Source organism: Peromyscus californicus, unplaced genomic scaffold (assembly GCF_007827085.1).
Source record: "Peromyscus californicus insignis strain IS unplaced genomic scaffold, ASM782708v3 Scaffold_21__1_contigs__length_65335640, whole genome shotgun sequence".
NCBI classification, from domain to species: domain Eukaryota; kingdom Metazoa; phylum Chordata; class Mammalia; order Rodentia; family Cricetidae; genus Peromyscus; species Peromyscus californicus.
Genome location: NW_026294514.1, coordinates 28,985,616 through 29,008,667, shown reverse-complemented (window position 1 = coordinate 29,008,667; position 23,052 = coordinate 28,985,616).

Sequence of the window (23,052 nt, the reverse complement as noted above, 5' to 3'; positions counted from 1 at the left end):
AAGTACGAATAAAGAATAAAGTTTCAGGCTGGTCGTATGTTTTCTTTTCAATCCATCTTGGAGGTGAGCAACCTCGGTTCCCCAGAAGGACAATCTCACCTTTTAAGTGTATCCCCAGCCCTGGGGCAAAGTTACAATCTGTTAACAAAGAACCATTGTAATCAAGGGCATCCAGTGGCTGGCTCTCTATGGCTGCCTGCTTGGGAAAGAAAGTTTGTCTTTCCCTAACTAGTCATTAAAGTACTTATGTTTAAACCCAGGGCTTTTCAATGACATCAGCATATGGACCAACCCTAAGCCTTTGTGAAAACTTAAATTACCACTTAAAAATGTTCTGTTAACTTTCAATTTTCTTGCATTTTTCATGTTTAAAAAAAAAAAAACGACTTTGTTACATTCTCTTGGAGTGGCTGTCTTGATTCAGTTAACCAAAGGAGTTTTTTTTTTTTTTTTTTAAAAAAAAAAGGGACCTTAGGAACAATGATATTCTTTGAACTCAGTTGAAGGTAGCTATTTAGAATTTGCTAAATTGGATGGACTGAACATTTCAGTTCTATTGGGCACACTTATCTGATAAGTCTTTGATGCATATCTCTATTGGTTTGTGGTAAGGGAAAAAATTAAAGGCAGGTGGGGGAAGCAAGCCAGGGGCCTATGAGGCAAATCTAGAGCATGTTAGAACATTGTTATTATTGGCTGGGGCCAGAGCTCTGCATCATTCCCCTGCATCAGAGGTTAGGTTTGTTTGGTAACACAGAGCAGGGGCCTCTTAGTGGATACATGTTCGGGGACAGGGAGCTAAAAGAAAGGATTGGAGTCCCAGAGAGCCAAGAAAGTAGATTCCACGGGGCCAGAGGACTAAGTGTTACAGGGAGAGGAGAGTGACTTTCTGCTTTAGAAGCTGGTGACCTCCTGGCCTCTTGGTTCATCTCCACAACTTGCATCCTCAAACAGACATCATCATTCTTGGTGTTTAGAACGCCCCTAGTATCTGGAAGACAGTTGTTAAATTCAATTCTAAGACTGGAGGGGGCTTTAGAAAAACCAAATATGATCAAAATCAGAGATCTTCATTTGAGATTTTTTTTTGTATTTAAATATGTGCATACGTGTGTGAGGTAGGGTTTGTGCCCATGTGAATGGCAATGCCCCCAGAGCTTCAGAAAAGGTGTCAGATCCCCTAGGGCTGGAATTGCGAACCATTCAGTATGGGTTCTAGAAACTGAACTCAGGTCCTCTGTCAGAGCAGCGCGCACACACACACACACACACACACACACACACACACACACACACCTACTGAGCCATTTCTGCAGCCCCAGACATTTTATTTTTAAAAACACAATTTTTTGCTGTGCACTTATAATTGGTCCCTTTCCTCCTCATCTTTTTCTAGAAGCAGAAAGTTCAAGAAAAACAAAAAACAAAAAACAGACTGCAGGGAAAGAGACAGGTAGGCAAGGTTTAGCTGCCGCAGCCTCCTTCCTTTGGCAAGATGCCAGGAGGTCTCAGACACTAGCCTGGCTGCCTTGGATTTTCTTCCTCTGTGGAGGAAAGCCTCACTTACTTTTACTCTTTAAGTTTAACCCATATTTCCTGGTCAACCGGTTACCACTGAAACAAAACATTGTTAAGAGCTCAAAAAGACTCAATTCAGGCCTGGAGACTGAGACTCGGCCCTAGGGAGGAAGGCCCATCACCTCCGTGAAAGCCAGCGTTCAGAGCCTTGCATACAGGAGAAAGGAAGGTTTGTTTCATATGCTTCATACCTGCATTATTTGCACACAAACTTTAGTAGGTGTCTGAAAAATAAATAAATAAACCGTTGGAACCCTAAGCAAAACTCTGGCATAGAGAACTAGCCTTCTAGAAGCAAAGGACCCTGTGTGCGAATCATTCTCATGCAACCATTTCCATGAGGCAACAGCCAGCACCTCGGAAGCCTGAGGGCCACCCAGGAGATGGTGTGTTGAGAACTACACGGGACACGTGCCAGGGGATGGAATGGTTGACCACCATTCATGACATTACCAGGAGCCCAGAAACTTGATGATGGGTTACCTCTGTGGTATGACAGTAAGGATCTTCTCTCTCAATGAGACTCCAAGTTTGGATCCCACTCCACGGTACATAGCACTGTCACCGCCACTCAAGAAACCAGGGAATCATGGGAGATATCATGGGATAACTTCTCTCCCTGGCCATGCAGCACAAGAAGGAGGAGGAGGTGGATGGGGAGGAGCGGGGGGGGGGGGGGGGGGGAGGACGAGGAGGGGGAGGAGGGGAGGAGGGGAGAAGAAGGGGAGGAGGATGAGGAGGGGGAGGAGAAGAGGAGGGGAGGAGAAGAAGAAGGAGCAGAAGAAGGAGAAGGAGGAGGAGGGAGGAGGGGAGGAGGGGGGAGGAGGAAGAGGAGGGGAGGAAGAGGAGGATGTTGTTCTCCACAGCAGCTTCACTATTTTCTGTTCACACATGCAGCGCACAGGGTTCCAACACCTGGACATCATCACGAACATTTGCTGTTTTCCTTCTTCAAGCTCTGTGTGAACGAATCTCCTCCATCTCTCCTTTCCTTTGTCTCAACAGCTGCCACACCACTGAGAGCTCATTTTCGTCCAAGGCTAAACACGGTCCAGAGATTCTATGTGAAGCAACAGTGCTAACCGGTTGGGCCCACAGCCATTTGAATGGTGAGGAAATCGACACACGGCGGTTAGCAACCTGTTCAACGGTACAAAGTGGGAAAATCTAGGTCCTAAGGCAGGTTTGTTTGTTTAAGCTACTCCAACTTGTGCCCTTAGGTGGCTGAGGACAAGGCAAGTCATTGGTGATATCGGATATTCATTCGTTGGAAGCCTGAGTAACAGCTGAGGGAATGGATAGGAAGGATGTCTGTGCCGGGATGCTAAGGTTGGCCCTGGGAAGAGTCTACATCACCCATCTTCCCTTAGCACTGGAATTCTAGATAGCTCAGTCCTCAGGCTAGCCTGGTTGGTTGGCTTGCTGAAATTCACATTCCTGGGTGCTACCTGTATACCAATCCAGCTGCAGAAGCTGGTGGGGCCCAAGGATCTGCATTTTTATCAAGCTTCCCAGCCAAAACTTACATGCTATTTTCTGAAAAATCTCACAAATTGGAGAGGCTCAAAACTTTTCTCTAAAACCTGAGAACCTGAATCCAGATCCCCAGCACCCAGGCACAAGCCACCTCCAGTTGAGGAGGAGGTCAGACAGAATCCAGCAGATCCTTAGGACTTATGGCAAGCTGGTCTGATCAAAATAATGAGGTCTAGGCTCTGGGAGAGACCCTGCCTTAAAATATAAGGTGGGTACCAATAGAGAAAGACATCTTACATTGACCTCTGCCTTCCCCATGCACAAGCACATACAGGCATACTCTGTGTACAAGTATATGTGCAACACACACACACACACACAAACACACTCACATATATACTCAATGTAAGAAGCAGGATTTCTTAATGTTAAGTTTTTGTTGTTGTTTGTCCATATTTTTACTTTGCGGAATTGTTTTTGTTTTAGTAGTGAGGAGATAATGGGGGGGGGGGGGACATTTTCCAGTACATAGATCTAGTAGTAATGAATTCTCCCCATCCAGGACTCATTATTTCTTTATTTAAAAAAAATTTTTAAGAGGGAAAATGAAAAAAAAAAAAACACCCTGCCCCAAGAAATAAATCAATCAAAAGTGGGGGTAACTCAATTAACTACTCAGCTACTTGGTTTGTTTTGGCTTTCATGAGTTTGGGTTTGGTTTGGTTTTTGTTTTGTTTTGTTTTTCCCTTGAAAGATTTTGATAATTTAGCCCGCAGGGCCCACATTCCTTACAATGTTCTTAGCCTTAACTTTTGGGGAAAATCTGGGGCCATTGGTCCCACAGGAATGATGCCAGGGTATGTTCCAAGAGCTTCCCATAAGCCCTCACGGCCAGTGGAAGACAAAGTTAGGGCATGACTACCGGTGTATGAGAAGATACAATCAAGTTCATGAGGAGGGGCTGTGTTTTAGAGTGTTTCAGACCTGGATGATCTGGTGGAGACCCCAATAGCTGTATATGAGAGACACGAGGGCCCCACAGCAGTGAGAACCTGAAATGGGGCTTCTAAATTCTGTACCAGATTTTGGGAAGGATCCAGTAGTGTTTCCTGAAGGTCGTTTATTTATATACCCCTTCAAAATGTAATTTCCTTTCTGCCTCCCTTTCCCATCTGTGCTATTATTAACATCTCTCTTTAAATAAGCTCGTAGTTTTAGCCAAGTTCGTTGAAGAAGCAAACTCTGAATCAGTCCTGTGAATGGAAGAGTAACATCAATTGTTGGAAATAGGTCTCAACTCTCTCACATCAGCCCCCTGGATATTAGGAACCAGACGGACTTAATAATCAAGACGCCCCGTGGCTAAATTTTAGCCACAGAATCAAGCACCCATCTGGGGCTCTAACCCTGAGTTTCCTCCCTCTTTGTCAAGGGGTATATTAGCAAGTATTAGAGGGCTGTTGGAGCTATCTCCTGATCAACAGAGATGCACATCCAATTACCTGAGGATTAAATACTTGAAAGAGGATGACATTTAAAATACAATGTCCACCCCACTTGTACATCTCTGGCCCACCAGCAGGGCCCGTTCTTCAGTTACTGATGCCTAAACAGGTGAAGGCTATGTCACATTCTCCTACCACCTCAGGCTGTTGTGACCTCTCCCATTGACTCCCTGAGTCTGTACTGGGTACTGATGCTAGGTCCTGTCACACAGAGGAGCTGACAGTGGTCACCCTTGACAACAAACTTTATTTCCTTGATAGTGGCCCCCATGCTTCAAAACAATGAAATGGACACAGGTGTCATGCCTTAAACGACTTCTCTGTTCAAACATCTTCTCCCCTGCTGCTTTTAAAACAAAGTATAAATCCCTTAGTGTGGCATGGGAGACTTACGTCCACCAGATCTCAGTGTGCTTTTCACGGACGTGAAAAGCATTGAAAGTTGCAGTTAGAGTTGAGACTCTTTCAATCCTTTGAGCCTCAAGTGCCAGTCTTTTGGAAGCTCGTAATCAACCAGCAGCCTCACATTCTCCAGAGATGGGCAGTTTTCCACCTCAACGACCTGGGAATGCTTTAGGAACTCCAAAAGGCTGAGCTGCACCTAATCCCCACGTGGGGAATTTCTCGTCACCATGACCAAAATACACATGGGGAAACAGCTTAAAGAAGTATGGCTTGTTTTGTTTCCCAGGCTCAGGAGGTTGCAGTCCAACAGGGCAGAACAGGCAGGCACATGGAGTTCATGGTAGTGGAAGCATTCGGGAGAAGCTGTGCCCATCATGGCCGACTAGGATAATTAAAAAAGTGGAAGCCATAACAAGGGGCAATACGACCTTCCAAGGCCTTCCCCTAGTGGCCTACTTCTGCAGACAGAGCCTGCTTCCCAAAGGCATCTGTGGCTTTAAAAATAGTGCCACGAGTTTGGGAATAAGCATTTGGGGGACATTTCAGATTCAAACAACAACCAAAAATAAATAAATAAATAAAAATAAAAACTATGCACTTGCATCTCTGGGGTGAAACTTACAAATCATTAGTTTGAAAAATTCTCCTAGATGATTCCAACAGGCAACCAAGAGGCCAGGACTCCTAGGCCTCACCCAGATACACCCAACCTTTTGACACAACATAAAGTTATTCGCTGCAAAGTTTATGACTGAGAACTGCACAATTAAGTTACAAACACACACACACACACACACACACACACACACACACACACACACACACACACACACCTCATAATGTTTTAAGTATATTTATGGTTTTTTGTGTTGGGCCATGTACACAACTGTTCTGAGAATGTAAGTTGAAGAAGCCTAAATCATAGGCTATCTGTAACACATGACCTTCAAGAGTCAGATCAAGGGCTCTGTGTTTTAGACTTGGGGACCGTTCGGTTTTGGCAGCCAGGTTGAGTCCTATCTCCATAGCATATAGATGAAGCCACAGAAGCTCCAAGTTGCAGAGTCACACAGCTAATTTCCAAAGCTCAGTAGTTGCTCAACTAAAAGGAAGATCCTTGTGTTCAATTCCTCTGTCCCATCCTCCAGGATGATATCTATCCAGCTCACCAACCTTTCAACACTACAGTTTTTGGATACGAATTCTGCCTGTCTGCCTATCATGTGTTTTATCAATGGTCCATCTGTCCCTGGATGCCATAATACCAAGAGGCTTTTACCATGTCTGAGTCACTGGCCCTGCCTGCAATAACAATAGCAAATCCGCCAGCTTCACTGGCTTCCGCACTTGACTTTCATTTAGTCGGCCTCACTTCCTGTGTAAGCTTACTTAGCCACACTCCAGCACACTCCACTTCGGCCTTCTCTTGACCCCCGTGTGCCCACAGGTTAGCACTGAGTTATTCTTTAACAGCACAGGGTAGACTCTCCCGGAGGGCAGAGACCATGGCTTCTGCTCTTATATCTACCCAGTGCACTTAGAATAAACACCCAACCAATGTTCTTCCACCCAGACAGAAAGCCTCAAGGCTTATTCAAGTGTACCTCCTTCAGAATCACCTTTTAGGCCTCTCTCAGAAATGTGTTGCAAGGGGGGGCGGAAAGAAAGAATTACTCTCTCTGTTTCCCTTTTCCTATTTCATTTCGAAAGAATGGCCTTGAGGTTTATGTCACTTGCACTCAAGTGGCAACAAACCCAGAATACCAAACTTTTCAAGAGATCAGCATGACATATGCATAGATATTATATGTGTCTCCTTTAGTGCGCTCTCTTTCTGCAAATGTCAATGGCTTTCCAGAATAATAGACAATCCTGGGCGATTGCCACATCTGCACGTGTCCTGCTAGCAGCCACTCAGAGCTAGAAATAAAAGTGGCACACAGGCGTGGCAGCTCCTTTATTAGCTCTTCAGTACTTAGCTGCGTTGATGTCTTCAAGCTGGTAAGTGGCTAAGCCTCTGAACCTGAGGTCCAGGTTTAAGATTTCTCATTAAGAAGACTCTCGGTTTTCTACCGGGTTTTATTAGAGCTTCTCCAAACTGTATGAATAGTGTGTGTGTGTGTGTGTGTGTGTGTGTGTGTGTGTGTGTGTGTGTAGCCAACGTATAAATTGTCTTGTAAGAGTTTAACATGGAAGTTTCCATGCTGGTAGAAACAGACAATGGTATAACCTCTTTGGGACACAGAACTGCTGTAGGGCCCAGTAAGTCCACTCCTGCCTATGCAGCCGAGAGAAATGAAATCACGTGCCTACACGAGACCATCTATGTAAGTATTCATAAAAGCCTGATTATAATAGACAAAAAAAAAAAGTGGTAACAACACAAATGCCATCAGCAGATGAGGGAATGAATAAAATGAGATTCATCCATAAAATGGAACACTTAGCCATGAACGGGAATACACGCTATAACACACATGAACCCTGAAAACACGCTAAGTGAAAGAGGTTACTCACAGCAGAACTACGTATTTTATTATTCCACGAAATGGCTTCATAATTCACTTGAAGTAGGAAATTGCCACAGGCAGAAAGTATCTTCATGGATTTCTAGGGCTGAGGGGGAGGGACAAGCTGGAGGACAGGGGAGTGGCTCCCGAAGGGTACCAGGCTTCTTTGTGAGGGATGAACGTGTTCTCCAATTTATTTGATGGTGGCACAGCTGAATATACAAAAACAAACAAACAAACAAAAAAAAAAAAAAACAAAAAAAAAACCACTTGAAATAGGTGAATTTTGAGGTATATAAACGATATCTCAATAAAACTGTTACCAAAAAAAGTCTTTTAAAAAATTAAAAGATTAACGACCCCAACCCTTCGCTGTCCTTTCTTCCTTCCGATGGTGTCAGCGGCGACAGCTTCTCCAGACCTCAGCTCCCTCGTCAGCGGAAGCTGCTTGCAACGCTTTCAGGATTAAATAAAATAATCCACGTGGGTGATGTAAGTTGATCTGTATTTTCTGTTAGTCTCTAACTCCTGGAAGAAGAATACCAGTCCCGGAGCCTTCTGCTGGGAGGGAACTGGATTCCGCTGAGGAAAGGGAGCCACAGTAATTACGGGGAAAGGGGATTCGGCAAGAAGAGGGCTGGAGAGAAGGCTCGGTGAATAACGTGCTTGTCCTGTGTGATGACTGGCTTTCATTGACAACTTGATACCATCCAAAATCAGCTGGGAAAAGAGGCTCCATGAAGGACCGTCTAGACGAGTTTGGCGTGTGAATGTATCTATGGGGGATTGTCTTGACAATGTTACTTGAGGTGGAAAGAACCAGACCACTAACGGCAGCGTCATTCCCTGAGTTTGGATCTTGGACTATCAAGGAACGGAGGAAGAAGCGGGCTGAGCCCAAGTGCGCATGCGTTCGCGCTCTCTTCTCTTGACTGTGAATGTGATGCGACTAGCTGTTTTCAGCTTCTCCCGCCTTGACCTCCCGGCTATGGTGGACAAGAACTTGGAATTGTGAGCCACAGTAAATCCCTTCTCCTGTAAGCTGCCTTGTGTCCTTGTATTTTGTCACAGAAACCGAAGCGAGACTAGGACACCCGTGCCAAAATGAAGACCCGAGTTTGAATGCCCAGGACCCACGTAAAGGACAACACGGTAGCGCGCATTTGTGATCTCAGTGCTCATTTGTTGACATAGGAGATAAGAGACAGAGATGGGAGAATCCCCAGAAGCTTAGGGGGACCTATGGTGTATACAATGGCGAACAACCAAAGGGAGACGTCCCGACTCAAAGGAAGAAGGCAAGAACTAACACCCAAGGGTGCCCTCTGGCTGCCACATAGACGTAGTGGCAAGTGTCCACATGCATGCCCATGAACAAGTATACACACCACACACATTACATACATGTGTACAAATCCCACATATACATCATCCATGTGCACACATCATATATACATAGCATACACATACGTCATATATATCATATACACATCACATCTCACACACACACAAAGAAATAAGTATTTCTCGAAATCCTTTCCTCTGTGCTGCAGCCTGACCCCATTCCTTCGCTCTATCCCCATCCCTGTTGTGAAAAGGGACTTCAAAGCTCTCCTTCCCCTGCCTGAATGCTCTCCACTCCGTGATGCCATTTAGGCTGCCACCGTCGTGTCTCCGAACTTCTGGAGACTTGGCAGAGCCAAGAGGAGGAGCAAAGTGTGCTTCATTAGAGCGATGGGGGGCGGGGGGGGGGGGGCAAATGGAAGAATTCTTACCTGCCAGGCACACCTCACACATCTTCGCCGGCTGAGAGAAATTCCATTCTGAAGGGCACGGAAGCTACTGCTATCTGGAGCAGCCAGCCAGTGAGAAATGATGCTCCGGGTTGCAGCCCAGGCAGCTTTCATTACTGTTGAAGAATATCACCTCATAATTCAACCCAGCTCAAGCCTTACCTCCTCTCTGAAGACTTGTTGGCCATCCCAGTCCTCAGCAATTACTCCCACTGCCGAATTCCTCTAGGATGGATGTGATAACTTATGAAATCACCCAGGACTGAGGCCAGGACATTAGCAACCACTCAAAACCCATCTATCTCCCAGCCATCCGCCAGCACTTATTATTGGCGTAGGTCCTTGGGCCCACAGCAAACACAGCCTGAATTGTTATCTTTTACATATCTGTTTTCCGTTTCTCCAACCCATCTGAAAAGCTGAGGAGGACAAGATTCCATGGCACCCTTTTCACTTCCCAGCATAACAAGTTCCACTGTAGTAAGGTTCCCAACAGACATTTGTTTATGGTGATAATTCCCAACTCCCCCAACCCTGACTTACAGAATCTCTCTGAAAGGGGTTGGGGGTGTAGTACAGCAAATCTTCTGTGATTGAAAGGCTTACTTGGCCATTGAGACTCCCAATCAAACTTTCTGAATAGATAAGAGGGTTGATTTTTAGAAAGCTGTGCTTAATAAATGACAAAACGTACTTCAGCAAAGTTTTCAGCCTGTTACCGTGACCCTCCCCCAGTCTCTACCCAGTCGCCATCATGAACTCAGAGTTGGTTCTCCGGAGAGGCAGGGTGGGAAGCATCACAGTGGGTTGAAAAACATGAATATTAAGACAAGAATTTACAAACTATCCCAGCCTCCTTCTTGTTGGACATGTTACAGAATAACTCCAGGCCTCAATTTCTTCACATGGCCCTTGTGGGATTATATAATCTACATCTACTCCTATTTCGAAAGGGACAGTGCTCAATAAATGGCATTAAAAGCACCACAGTGTTTTAAATGGGAGCCTGTAGGAGATCCTGGGGCACTCTGTGTGTCCAAAAATCTGTCCCCAGTCAAAAGGCATAGACAAGGATAGTTCCCACCCCCTAATCCAAGAAGCGTCTTATTGCAGGAGACGGACTACCACAGAGATCCACAGCTGCTCAAGTGCAGAGAACAGCCTCCCTTAGCTTCACAACGAGAATCAATCCCACCAGTTACTTCCTGTGACAAAGGCCATTATCATCAAATGTCTGATAAGGGTATTGCTGAGACTCGGGTCCCGTCAGTGAAACGGGCACAAACACAGTACTGTACAACTTCTAAGCCACAATCACAGAAACTTCCTACACCCACGCACGCTGGCTGGGTGTTGGTAGGTATGTGTTCTAGCAGGCAGAGCTTCTATCCCTCTGAGTCCCCGAGCAGCTGGATAAAGTGGAGATCCCACCCATTCGTCCATTCCATCCTTGATAGCACAGCCCAAGAACCAAACTGAACTGTCTGTATAGGAAAAAAAAGTAAACTGTGCATTAAGTCACCAAAATACGGGTGTTCATTATACCAGCCTTCTGTTAATCCTAATACTTACCATATAGATTTTGCAAATGCTTAAACAAAGTCATTATACATTAGATTTCTGAGTCATAATAGCTCAATAATGCTTAAGTCCTTGACTCTCATGGGCCTGTTACCTACCCGAAAATACAAATGTTTTTCCCCCCCTTTGGATAAAAGGTTCCCTAGGAATATTTAAACAACAGGTTGGTACTAGCCCCTGGAAGCTTACTATCAAGGAATATTTTTGAGAGATTTCCCATCTATGAACTCAGATACAGTGTTGGGGTTGACTGATGGAACACCTGTGATTACCCACGGGAGCCCTTCACAAGGACTGTTAGCATTCCCTCATAGAAGGAGGTCAGCAGACCCTCACCTGAGATTCCAGCCAGCATCCCAGATGCTTGTGGCCTTGGGAGCTGCTAGAGTATATGAGAGGTGAAAAGTTGACGGGTATAGGGACTCCAGCTCTGTAAATATTGCGGCTTATCACCTGTACTGGGGTGGGGTTTTCAGCGATGAACTGCCTGAGTCACTCAGACTCTGCAAGTAAGCCCAATAAACTCATTGGTTCTCTAGCCTGAATTTGCATGCAATAGTTCTTTGGTTTTACGGTTTCCTAGCTAGGGCAAACAGGTATTGCTGTGCGTCTCCCAGGAAAAGTCACGTGACCACCAGAACTCTAACTGCAAGCTAAGATGGCGGTCTGATAATAAAGGCATCCCCCTTCACTCAGTGGATGGAAGGCCCTTTCATATCTCCCAAAACTGGCTAAACTTACATATCACTCCCCAGACATACTATAACCATAGATAAGGTATCTTGCTTTCATTCTTATTGTGACCAATTTGAGACTATTTCTAAGTATCTTTTACGATGAAATATTTTCTCAGGATCTGCAAAAATTCCATGGAAGTCCCAACCCTGTGGACAAAATTTAATTATCAATGTCTCAGTATAGATCTTCTAAACATCCATGTGAAAGGTGAATTCTGGCCATGGAGGAGGGAGAAGTGGAGAAGAGCATGATGGGTTGGCCAAGATGGAGAATGGAAAGATGAGAGTAACAGGGACAGAGAAAGGGAAGCCCCAGAAAGCTGGCACTGATGGATGGAGACTGCCTTTATAAGGCAGGAAACTGTGGTCAGTTAACCAGAATCAAGAGGAGATCGGAAGGAATAATGACATTAGTCATTGCTATTCAATGGGAAAGTGATTTCAGATATACCATGTCTGTTTCTGGGAGTCAGGGTTAGAGCTAAGAGTTCATTTGGGTGCTTTTTTTTCCAGTCTCTGATCTGGGCACACTTGGGTTATCACGGCCTATGATCATGACAGTCAGAGAAGTAGGTGACCAGGCTAGAAATCCCTAGCCACAGAGTGGCCTCTTAACATGTGGGTACACCAGGAAGCCTAACAACCCACACCCACTCCTCATTGACATTCTCAGGGCCTGATATTTATTTAATGGGTTGGGGAAGGCATTAGAGAGGACTACTCATTTTGAAGCTCCACCTGAGGGTTCTGTGGACTCCCGGGGTTACTAGTAACACTCTTTCCAAATTCTCCAGGGACGTCTTAATGACCTTCCACAATTCTCCAGACGACCAGCTCATTGATGGGACTATTCCAAATGAGATTCATTTTTCAGGGAATGTCAGGGAACAAACTTGGAGATCAAGACAGAGCTCCTAATTAAACCCAGCCTCCTTACCCACCTGGTCATACATCTGCCTTCAGGACCAAGAGTCTGTCTGCCACAGCGATTGCTAGCTGGCTTCCATGCAACCAAGCGTGGGACCCCACCCCTACATCTAAGGCTTCCCTTTGGAAAAGAGGGAATGATGAGACAGAGACAGAAAATCTGCCTGAGTGGGGGAGAAATATTTCCAGCAAAAGTGTCGATTAAATTAATAGAGCACTCTCCCGGGAGCACTGGAGCAACTCAATATTGAACTGCAGAAGTGACAAGGAGTCTCTCTGATGATGCAGTCTGCCCCTGGGACGCTCTCCAGTTCATGTTCTTCTACTCCTCAGCCTTCCTGCTGGACGTTTTCTTTCAGACACTGCAACTCTGCACTCGTGGGCAAATACCCACAAGTGTGCGTGCGTGTGCATGTCTATTTGCAGGACCTATGGTTTCGAGGCTCTTGGATATTCCAGTATGCTATTTTGCTAGAAGGTGTAGACCATGAGTTCACGACAGTGTTTTGATGTCAAGGCTAATGCATACAGAGAGAGTGATATATATTTTTTTTCAGGTGTTTGCGTCTGACCAGAAATAACTGACGCTGTACAAAATCATTGTACTGAAGATCATTTTTGTAACAGATCACAGAGGCTTGGGAGAGAGAGAAAAACAACTTTAATTTGGAAAACCCACACTGTCTAGACCTCTTCGGTGATTTATAAAGCTTCACATCATGCCACTCTGATTTCCAGTTCTGAAATTCAAGGTGGTTATTTCTTCCTGGGACTGAAGATATACATGTAATTAATAGAATTTAATTCTTTGCTCTTTCTTTCCCTCAAAAAAAAAATAAATTACCTGACCTTCAAAACATGCCTGTGTCTAACTACGTTAAGGGTTTGCCTCTGTGTTTTCTTTTGGTAGAAGCCTGGTGGTTTAGTCCAAGCTGTCACTCAAAGTCTCTGGGTTAAAAGGTCTCTATGTATTTATCTTGGTGCTCATATTAACCAGTTAAATGGTTGGATAGCAGTCAAAGACTCAGAGAAACAGATATTTGAGAAGGCCAACATTTGGTACTTGAGAAATGACAGAAGGGCTTTGGTGGAGTTTATTACCCACTAATTATTGAATAAGCATAAGAAGTTGTATATTTTCCCAGCACTGGCAAGAAGTCATTGACAGCCACGCACACCATTGACAAACAGTAGACAGAAACTGCTCTACAGGCCTTTCACAGACAGAGGCTCCAAGGAGCTTTTTGATTTTTTTTTTTTTAACTCCTGACATCCAGAGACCAGAAACTGATTCTATCAACCCTCTCCTACCCATGAGTATGTACATACACACATACACACACACACACACACACACACACGCACACGCACACGCACACGCACACGCACACGCACACAGCAAAACTAGTAGCCATGGTGAGGCTAAGCCACTGTGATTATACAAGTAAGGGAGGCGCTTTCTATACTCCTGATACTAGAATCCACCTACAACATTCACCAGCTGCCCTCCCAGCATGGGTCACCTTCCCACCTTCCTCACATCTGTCAATAACTCTGCCAGTCTCTGAAGCAAGAAATCAGTCATCATGGGCCACTCTCTGGCCTTCAACCCCCATGTGCAATCTGTGACCGAGCCCTGTCATCTCCACTCACAGCCTCTCCATGCACCTTCTCTTCCACAGAGGAGGGGAATTTTTAGCATAAACAAGCAAAAAAGGTGCTGTGAGGGTACATTGTCCAGCATCAGCTCCCTACCCCAAGCTGCCACCGGCCGCCAACACAGCCCTACTCTGTCTGTTCCGAGGAGGCAAGCCTTGGAGACAGGATGCACCCTGAAGGTCCACAGGAGGAAGCAACTTCACACCTCAACAACTTGACTTCAAACTTCAGACCTCCAGCATCATAAGAGAATAACTTCCCGGTGTTCCAGCCACATAGTTCATTACAGCAGCCACAGAAAAGTAATAGGAGGGCAGAGAGACTTATCCAGACAACTAGCAGCTTATCTAACATAGGCTGCCCTGCTGCTCTAAGCTTGCTCACCCAAACCAACTTTATACTTACCCTGGTTCTCTTCTTTACCCTGGATAAACATGAGATGTGTAGCAGCCTCGTGCTACATGTTATAATGATGGTCACCTACTGTCACCATTTTAACCACTCTACAAGATGCCAAGCTCTGGTGGCATCAGTTACCCTAGGCTGTTCCTGTCGTCATCAACTGCACCCTTTGAAGGTGTTGGGTTGTAAGAGAGGATAACCTGGAAATAGATTCATCGTCATCCTCTTGGTATTTGCAGAGTTCTTCCCACCGGAAGCATCGAATTCTACTTCTACGCATTTCTTTCTTGTACCATGAGAGCTGGGGGACCCAGTCAGTATCCTGCTCTACACTTGCTTGCTGAAGGCCCTAATCTTGTCACTGGTCCACACTGAGGAAATGCTCAGGCTTCTCCTCAGAGGACAGCTTGGCCACAGAAGCACACGTTATTTGCCAGTCTTGGTTTGTTGGGTTTGGCTTGGTTTTGATGGGGGTCTGTCTATGTAGCCCAGGCTGGCCTCCAAGCCACATTCTCCCTACCTCAGCCTCTCAAGCATTAAAACTTTTTAAAGATAAGGTATCATGTAGCCCAGGCTGTCCTCAGATTCACTATGTAGTCAAGGATGGCCTTGAATGTCTGATCTTTCTGTCTCTACCTCCCAAGTTCTAGGATCACAGGCAAGTATCACTATGCCCAATTGATGCAGTGCTGGGGTTTGAAGCCAGGGCCTCACATATGCGAGTCAATCACTCTATCACCTGAGCAATATACCAGCCTTGGGGTCTTCATTCTTAGTTCAGTACCACTAATCACTTTCTTTCCTAGACCCCTTTCTACCCAAGGAGACAACTGAGAAGGAACACCTACCCCATCCCTGCGAACTCCCTGGCCATTCCTGTAAATAGCACTGTTCTGACAGGAAATGACAAACAGATGCCCCTTGACCCTCCATGACCCCAAAGTGACTGATCATAAGGTCAGCACGTGGCCTGTTCATTTGGGAACAGCCAAAGCCCAGGCTCCTTAATTTAGAGTGTCATATGTCGCAGCTGTGATAGATTAGGGACATCCTTTCAAATGAAGCCTTTTGGCTGGGGCTGGGGTTGTTGTTCTTATCATGCCTGGAGGCACGCAGGAGGGAAAATGCAAACTTATTAAGAGAGTCAGGTAAGAAACAAGGTGTTTTTTACCATTAAATGACAGTAGGAGGTGGCATCACCACTGAGCATCCTGCCACATCACCACAGGGCCGTCCCCCACAGCAAAGAACAATCAAGACACAAGGAGAAACCCTCCACCGGAGTAAGCTTCAAGTCAATTTAGGCTGGAGAATTCTCTGCTGGAGGACTGACAAGTTCTTAGGAAGAATATTCGGAGTAATTCCGGCAGTTAGCGGCATTTCAACCCAAAGCAAATTTATTAGAAGCAGGATTCGGTTTCCTCAAAGGAGAATGCTCAGAGGGGACCATTCATTTGGTTTCTTCGCTCACTCTTTGGCTTCCAAACTTGGTATATGTGCTCAGCCCTCTGAGCTTCCAATAGTATTGTCTCCCGGGCTACAGTTTTCTTTTCTTTTTTCTTTTTTTTGGAGAGGAGGAGTTGCTAAATCTTTTCTCCAAATGAAAGTGTGATTATGTGAAACCCAATAGTAACAAAGCAAAAAAATTGCACAACTGTTCCATGTGCAGAAAGAATAGAAACGGAGCTGAGGAGGATGCTCCATTGTTGAGTAAGGTGCTTGCCACACAAGTTTGAGGACCTGAGTTCGATTCCCAACATCCATGTAAAAAGCCAAGCGTGGTGGTGTGAATCCATAATCCAAGAACTGGGGAGGCGGAGACAGGAGGATCCCTGAGGCTCACTGGCCAGCTAGTCTAGTCAAACCAGCAAGCCCCATGTCGCACAAAACAAGTGGACTCAAGTTTGACCTCTGGCCTACACACACACACACACACACACACACACACACACACACACACACACACACATTAAATTAAAAAGAGTAGACAGGATGTGCTGGCTCCTTCACAGATTAGGGACACCCCTAAGGGTCATCGTTCCTCCCTACCACACCATGTCTTTCGGGCTCTCCAGAACTACCTGGAAACTCCCATCTAGCGGCTGAGTGAGGGGAGCAGCAGAGCTGTGAACTAGAGGCCTTGCATGCCGCTGTACTGATCCACTTCAAGGCAGCCCACTCTGACCCTTTGACTCCAAAACATCTCCTCTTGGAAATGGGTTCCCTATGTCAATTTATTTACTAGGTTCCGGGGAATAACAGCACAAACTGTCATTCCTTGATGGCTTCTGTTCTAACTAATTAAAAAAGTCACTCATGTAAACAACATGCAAGTATAATTTACAAGCAGTGAAATCACCACAGAGCAGGTAGACTTTTATAATCTCTCATTTCAGCATGCCTTAGGCACTCCTCTGCCCTCCTGACACCCACCTTCAGTGCGCTGAAAATAATGCACGCTTATAAAGCAAAAATTAGAAACTTTGATTCTAATTTGCTACTTTGAGCCTAGAAAATTCGATGGCTCAAGGCCAAGATTGCATTCTACACTCCTAATTGTACATGATGCGCATCTTTCTTGTAAATAGCCAGAAGTTACGCTAGCCAAAACCATGTACATAAAATTGCAAAAAGCATTTGAATTAAAATTCCAAATCATCAATAAAGGAATTTGTGTCTTGCTACATTAGGGCTGCTATTACCAAATGTCTCACACTGCTGAACAACTGGAATGTGTTGCTGAAGGTCCCAGAGGATGGGAAGTTCAAGATTAAGGCAGTGACAGATGTGGTGTCTGATGAGAACGTGTTTCTCGTATTTGGTATGTGTGATTTATGTGTGGGGTGTGTGTGTGTGTATGTGTGTGTGTGTGTGTGTGTATGTGTGTGTGTATATGTGTGTGTGTGTGTGTGTGTGTGTGTGTGTGTGTGTGTGTGTGTGTGGTAGTGCACATGTGTATGCATGCATGTGGAAGCCAGAAGACAACCCTGGGGTATCATTCCTAGGGCACCATACATCTTTTACTGGAGACAGACTCTCCCTCTGCCCTGATACTCATCAAGCAGGCTAGACTAGCAGCTCTGCCAGCCCCAGGCATTTTCCTGTCTTGGCCTACCCAGCACTGGGATTACAAGTGCATTTCACCAATGTTTGGCTTTTTTAAAATTTTTTCTTTCTTTTTTTTTTTTAAGTGGATTCTGGGGACCCAACTCAGGTCCTTGCACTTGCAAAGCAAGCAGTTTACTAGCTGCTTATCCCCCCAGCCTCACACTTGGCATTTCCTTGCTGGAACCTCACTTAGCCAAAAGAATAAATAATCCTGCCCCCCCCCCAGGCTCTTCTATAAGGGCATTAATCCTGCTGGACAGGGTTTTGCCCTCATAGCCCAATCACTTCCTAGAGATCCTACCTGGTTACATTACTACACTGGAGAGTAGATTTCAACATATGAATCTGGAGAGGGGCATAAATATCCAAGCCATAGGGGGAAAATGCATAAAGGAAAACATCCTCTAATAGCGAAGAGATTGTCTAAAGTAGACACCATTGTCCTGGAAAGTTCTTTTCAAAGCTACTGTCCAGTTGAGACAAAAGGCCTGAGGTACATCTTTCTGAGATGGCTCACAGCGATCCATACCTCTGGTGTTCACACCCTTATAGTTCCACCCATGCTGTACCAGGCCTTGAATTATAACCAACAGAAGTGCTAACAAGTGACACCTTTCCCCATGAGGAGGCCCCCATGGCAAGAAGGAACCAAGGGATGTCTGCAGTCAACAGCCAGGGAGCTCAGAAGAACCCCAACTTCTACCAAGCGTGTGATGAACTTGAGGAGAACCATCCCTTGGCCGAGTCTTCCTCATGAGACACCCTCAAGTAAAACCTAGAGGCCAAATCGCCACGGCTGGATGCTTAAGCCTCACCCAGTTTCTTAGTAGTGTGTCAATTTCTGCCATAGCCTTGGAAGGACTAATTGTGAATGTTTGTGCCAGCCACTCGGTCAAACACTGAAACTAGTTAACCAAAAAGAAAAGGAGAAGAAAAATATTCCTGGCCAAAAAAAAAAAAAAAAAAAATGTGCTAAATGGTATAAAAGTGTTAAAACATGTGACAGACCAGGAGATGTAGGTGTGTGTGTGTGTGTGTGTGTGTGTGTGTGTGTGTGTGTGTGTGTTCTTCCAGACAACCTGGGTTCAATTCCTGGAACTCACATGGCATCTCAAAACAATCTGTAATTCTGGTCTCATCAGGCAAGAAAGTGATACACGTACATGGAGACAAAACACCTATACTGTTGCTCAAATTTCTAAAGGTCTTTTAATAATAATAATAATAATAATAATAATAATAATAATAATAATAATAATAAAAGGTACCAGATATCAGGGTAAATGCTGAAAGGTCAGATAGACAAAGGAACAAGCCACAGCCACCTCTGACCTCTAGGACTCCTCAGCCTGAAAAAGCTTCCGTTCCTGTCTCCTCACGCCTTGTATACCTTTCTCCGCCCAGTCATAACTTCCTCCCTAGTGCTGGCATTAAAGGCCTGTGTGCTTTCCAAGCAAAGGCCTGAGATCTCAAGTGCTGGGATTAAAGACATGTGACTCCCAAGTATTGGGAATAAAGGTGTGTGCCACCACTGCCTGGCTCTGTTTCTCTCCTAGTCTGAGTCAACCTTATGTAGTCCAGGGTGGCTTTGAACTCACAGAGATCCAGACAGATCTCTGTCTCCTGAGTGCTAGGATTAAAAGTGTGTGCCACCGCTGTCTGGCATCTATGTTTAATCTAGTGGCTTGTACTGTTCTCTGGTCTTCAGGCAAATTTTATTGGGGTACACAATATATCACCACACCTATACAAATAAAATAATAATTACAAATGTTTAAAAGGAGACCCATTATTAACCATTTTAAGCATGCACAATATCATTGATTCAACAGATATATTCATGGAGTACCCACCTGACTAGGTATTCGCCTGTGTAGCTCTATGGAGATGCACAAGACAGATAAAATCTCTGCCCTTGTTGCATTCTGGTCCAGAACCAAAAATATGCTCCTGACTTCATCTTTGGAGTGGGTGTCTTTAGCTGAGACGGAGAGGAACCATGGTAAGGGGGTGATGAAGAGCCTCAGAAATGTTCCCAAAGCCATCTTGCTCTCCATAATTGTCACTGATCTCCCTGCCTCCTTACGAGGCAAAGATGTTTGAAAAAAAAAATCTATCCCTGAGGTATCAACTGTGTGTGCCTTAAACAAGGATTCTCCAAACCTTTAGGCTTCTTTCTCTTTTTTTTTTTTTTTCATGGCAGGAACTGAAAGAGACTCTGGTCCACACATGCACAGACACAGAAAGTGAAATCCAGAGGAGAGGAAAAGCTTGTCCAAGCCCTCAAAGCTGGCAGCAGCAAGAGCTAGCTCAAGTGTGCCTCCCGGGTTCCAGTCCAGCGCTTTCCCAACCACATTCCACTAATGCCATCAGCTTCGGACTGCTATGCTTCAGCAGCCTGTGTGAACAGCATGGGGGGAGAACAATCTCAGAGCACGCAGAGATTTTAGCTTCGCTCACACAGCGATAGCTTCATTCGGCAGCCGTCCAAGGTCCCTGCTAAGGCTGTTTTCCTTGACTCAATTAGGGAGAGCACTGGGGGAAGATCAGGCTGAGAAATCCTCTGGGCTCTCATCTGTTAATTGAAGGCCCTGTCAGATTTTCCACACTATGACAAATGATCAAAGATTTCTCTCTCTCTTTCTTTATCACTCCCTTGATTTTAAGGCAACAGTGGGCTAAGTTGCAAGTAAAAAAAAGAAAGTACAATTTATTTTAAAATGGAAATACAACAGTCAAAAGGGACCTAATCGCTTAGCTATGTTCAGAGTTTGAAGCCAAGGCGCATCCATTTCTCAAGGTGGAAGAGAAATCTCATTTAGTATTATTGCATGGGATCCTGGGAGCTGGGTGTTGGCACAGACCCTCCCTGCTATGTCTCAGTTCCCTGCTGTGTCAATGACATGCAGTGGCCTTGGGTCCTTTGAGTACTGGATGCTTCAGTGGCTGGCAAATTACCAACCTGTATCTATATTGACATTCGTGTTCTTGACTTAATGGTTAATTTACTTAATGAGAAGCCTCTGTTCTCCTAAAAAGAATGGGATGTCAAAATGTACTGGACTGAATGATATGATAGATGGGAGGATGGGGAGGGATTCCTCATTCCCAGACCCAATTGTCTGCAATTCATTCATTTCATAAGTGTTTAATATTTAGTCCCTGTTGTGGTTTGGAGATAGATAGATAGATAGATAGATAGATAGATAGATAGATAGATAGACAGACAGCAAGAAAGAAAGAAAAAGAAGGAAGGAAGAAAGAAAAGAAAGAAAGAAAGAAAAAGAAAGAAAGAAAGAAAGAAAGAAAGAAAGAAAGAAAGAAAGAGAAAGAAAGAAAGAAAGAAAAATAGATAGATCCTGGGCTAGTTTGAATGTAATTGGCCTCCCTAATCTCACAGGGAGTGGCACTCTTAGGAGGTGTAGCCTTGTTGAAGTGGGCATGGCCTTGTTGGAGGAAGTATGTCACTGTGGGGGTGGGTTTTGAGGTTTCCTATACTCAGGATACCATTCAGTGTGTCAGTTGACTTCCTGTTGCCTACAAGATGTAGGACTCTCAGCTACTACTCCAGCACCATGTCTGCCTTCACGCCACCATGCTCCCTGTCATGATGATAATGGACTAAACCTCTGAACTGTAAGCAAGCCACCCCAATTAAATGTTCCATTTAGAAGAGTTGCCATGGTTATGGTGTCTCGTCACAGCAATAGAAACCCTAACTAAAACAGCTGGTATCTGGTTCTCCCTGGTTTCCTGACTCCATGTGATCCATTTCTCTTGCACATGTTCATGCCATGATGACATCTGCTATGCTGTTGGACCAGAACCAAGTAAATGTTAATGCCATGTTCTTGGGCCTCTAGACCTGTGAGATAACTAAACTTCTTTATTCATTGTCTCTTACTGGGTATTGTGTTACATCAAACAACAATGGACAGACACATTTCCTATTATATAAATGCCTGGCACCCAGAGGAGGGTAAGAGTGAACAGCTGAAATGCATACCCTAACCCCTCGCCCAATTCACACCACACCAGTCCAACAAATACTCTAAATAAGTAGTAGTAATTCACGATCTTGTGGTTCCTGAAGCTCTCTGAGTAAAGATGTTAAAAAAAAATATAATAAGCACCAATTTGTGAATTTCCTGGCTACTCATAGGCCGTATTTGCCAACAATGGAAGAAACTTTAAGTTGAATTGAAGTGGAATTCCAGAACGACTGGTGTGTTTCCTGTCACAGACACCCCATCCCACAATAAGACGTGAGGCCACTAGTGGATAGAGAAACACTACGTGAAAGCACCAAACGTGGAGTCGAGTCACTGAGTGTGAGTGTGGCCATCTCTTATTAGTGTGGCCTTGGGGACAGTTGTCCATCTTCCCTGTGTGTCAGTTTCCTCGTTTGCAGGATGAAGGTAGAAACAATACTTCCCAGCATGGCTGTGGGGCCTAAACAAACTTACTTATTAAAAAGATGTAGGGAGATTTGCCCTACCCTGAGGCTACAATGTCACGGAAAAAGTTTCCTGTTATAAGTAGACTTGCTATTTCCAGAAAGTTTCCCATTTTGGGATCAGAGCCACAATGGAGCTAAATCTCAGTCTAATGCTTTAAATGTTTTTTCTTTTCTTTTCTTTCCTTTTCTTTTTTTAATTAAAGGGAAACTCTAAGGAGGACCAAGGGTGTAATACAAAGCTCAGTGAGTCATATCGTTAAAATAAAAGAAAATGGCAATGTCAATACTTTAATTTTTAAAATTGCATTTATTTATGAGTGTATAAATGGAGTGGGCATGGACACATGAATGCCATCACATACGTGTGGAGGTCAGAGGACCATGTAGGTCCTAGGGATTGAACTCAGGTTGCCAGGTTTGGCGTCAGGCACCTCTACCCACCGAGCCATCTCACCAGCCCTCAGTACCTTCCATCTCTTTTTAATCTGCCTTTCATACCTTTAAACATGTGTTTATGAATAAGACTCTGAACTCCACGGAGGTGGAAAATACCACTTTCTAATATCTGTGGTGCCAGGTGTGGGGCACCTGGAATAATATCACACAGAGAGTGAGCACCCAATAAATATTTCATTAATAGATAACTCATTCTATTTGGAGGTCCCCACTCTACCTGTTGTTTGGGATTCTGGAGATCAAACCCAGGACCCACATTTGCTAGGCAAGAGCTCTATCACTGAGCTACATCCCATATTTGTTCAACCCCAAATTTTCTCTAAGCTATATAAATGAATCTATGGATAACATGATACGTGTATAAATGTGCATATCATTTTATAAACACCCCCATAGAGAGAACAAAGCACAATGGCGGCTGTGAACAGTCGGATAGGACCCTGGGTCCTATTCCAC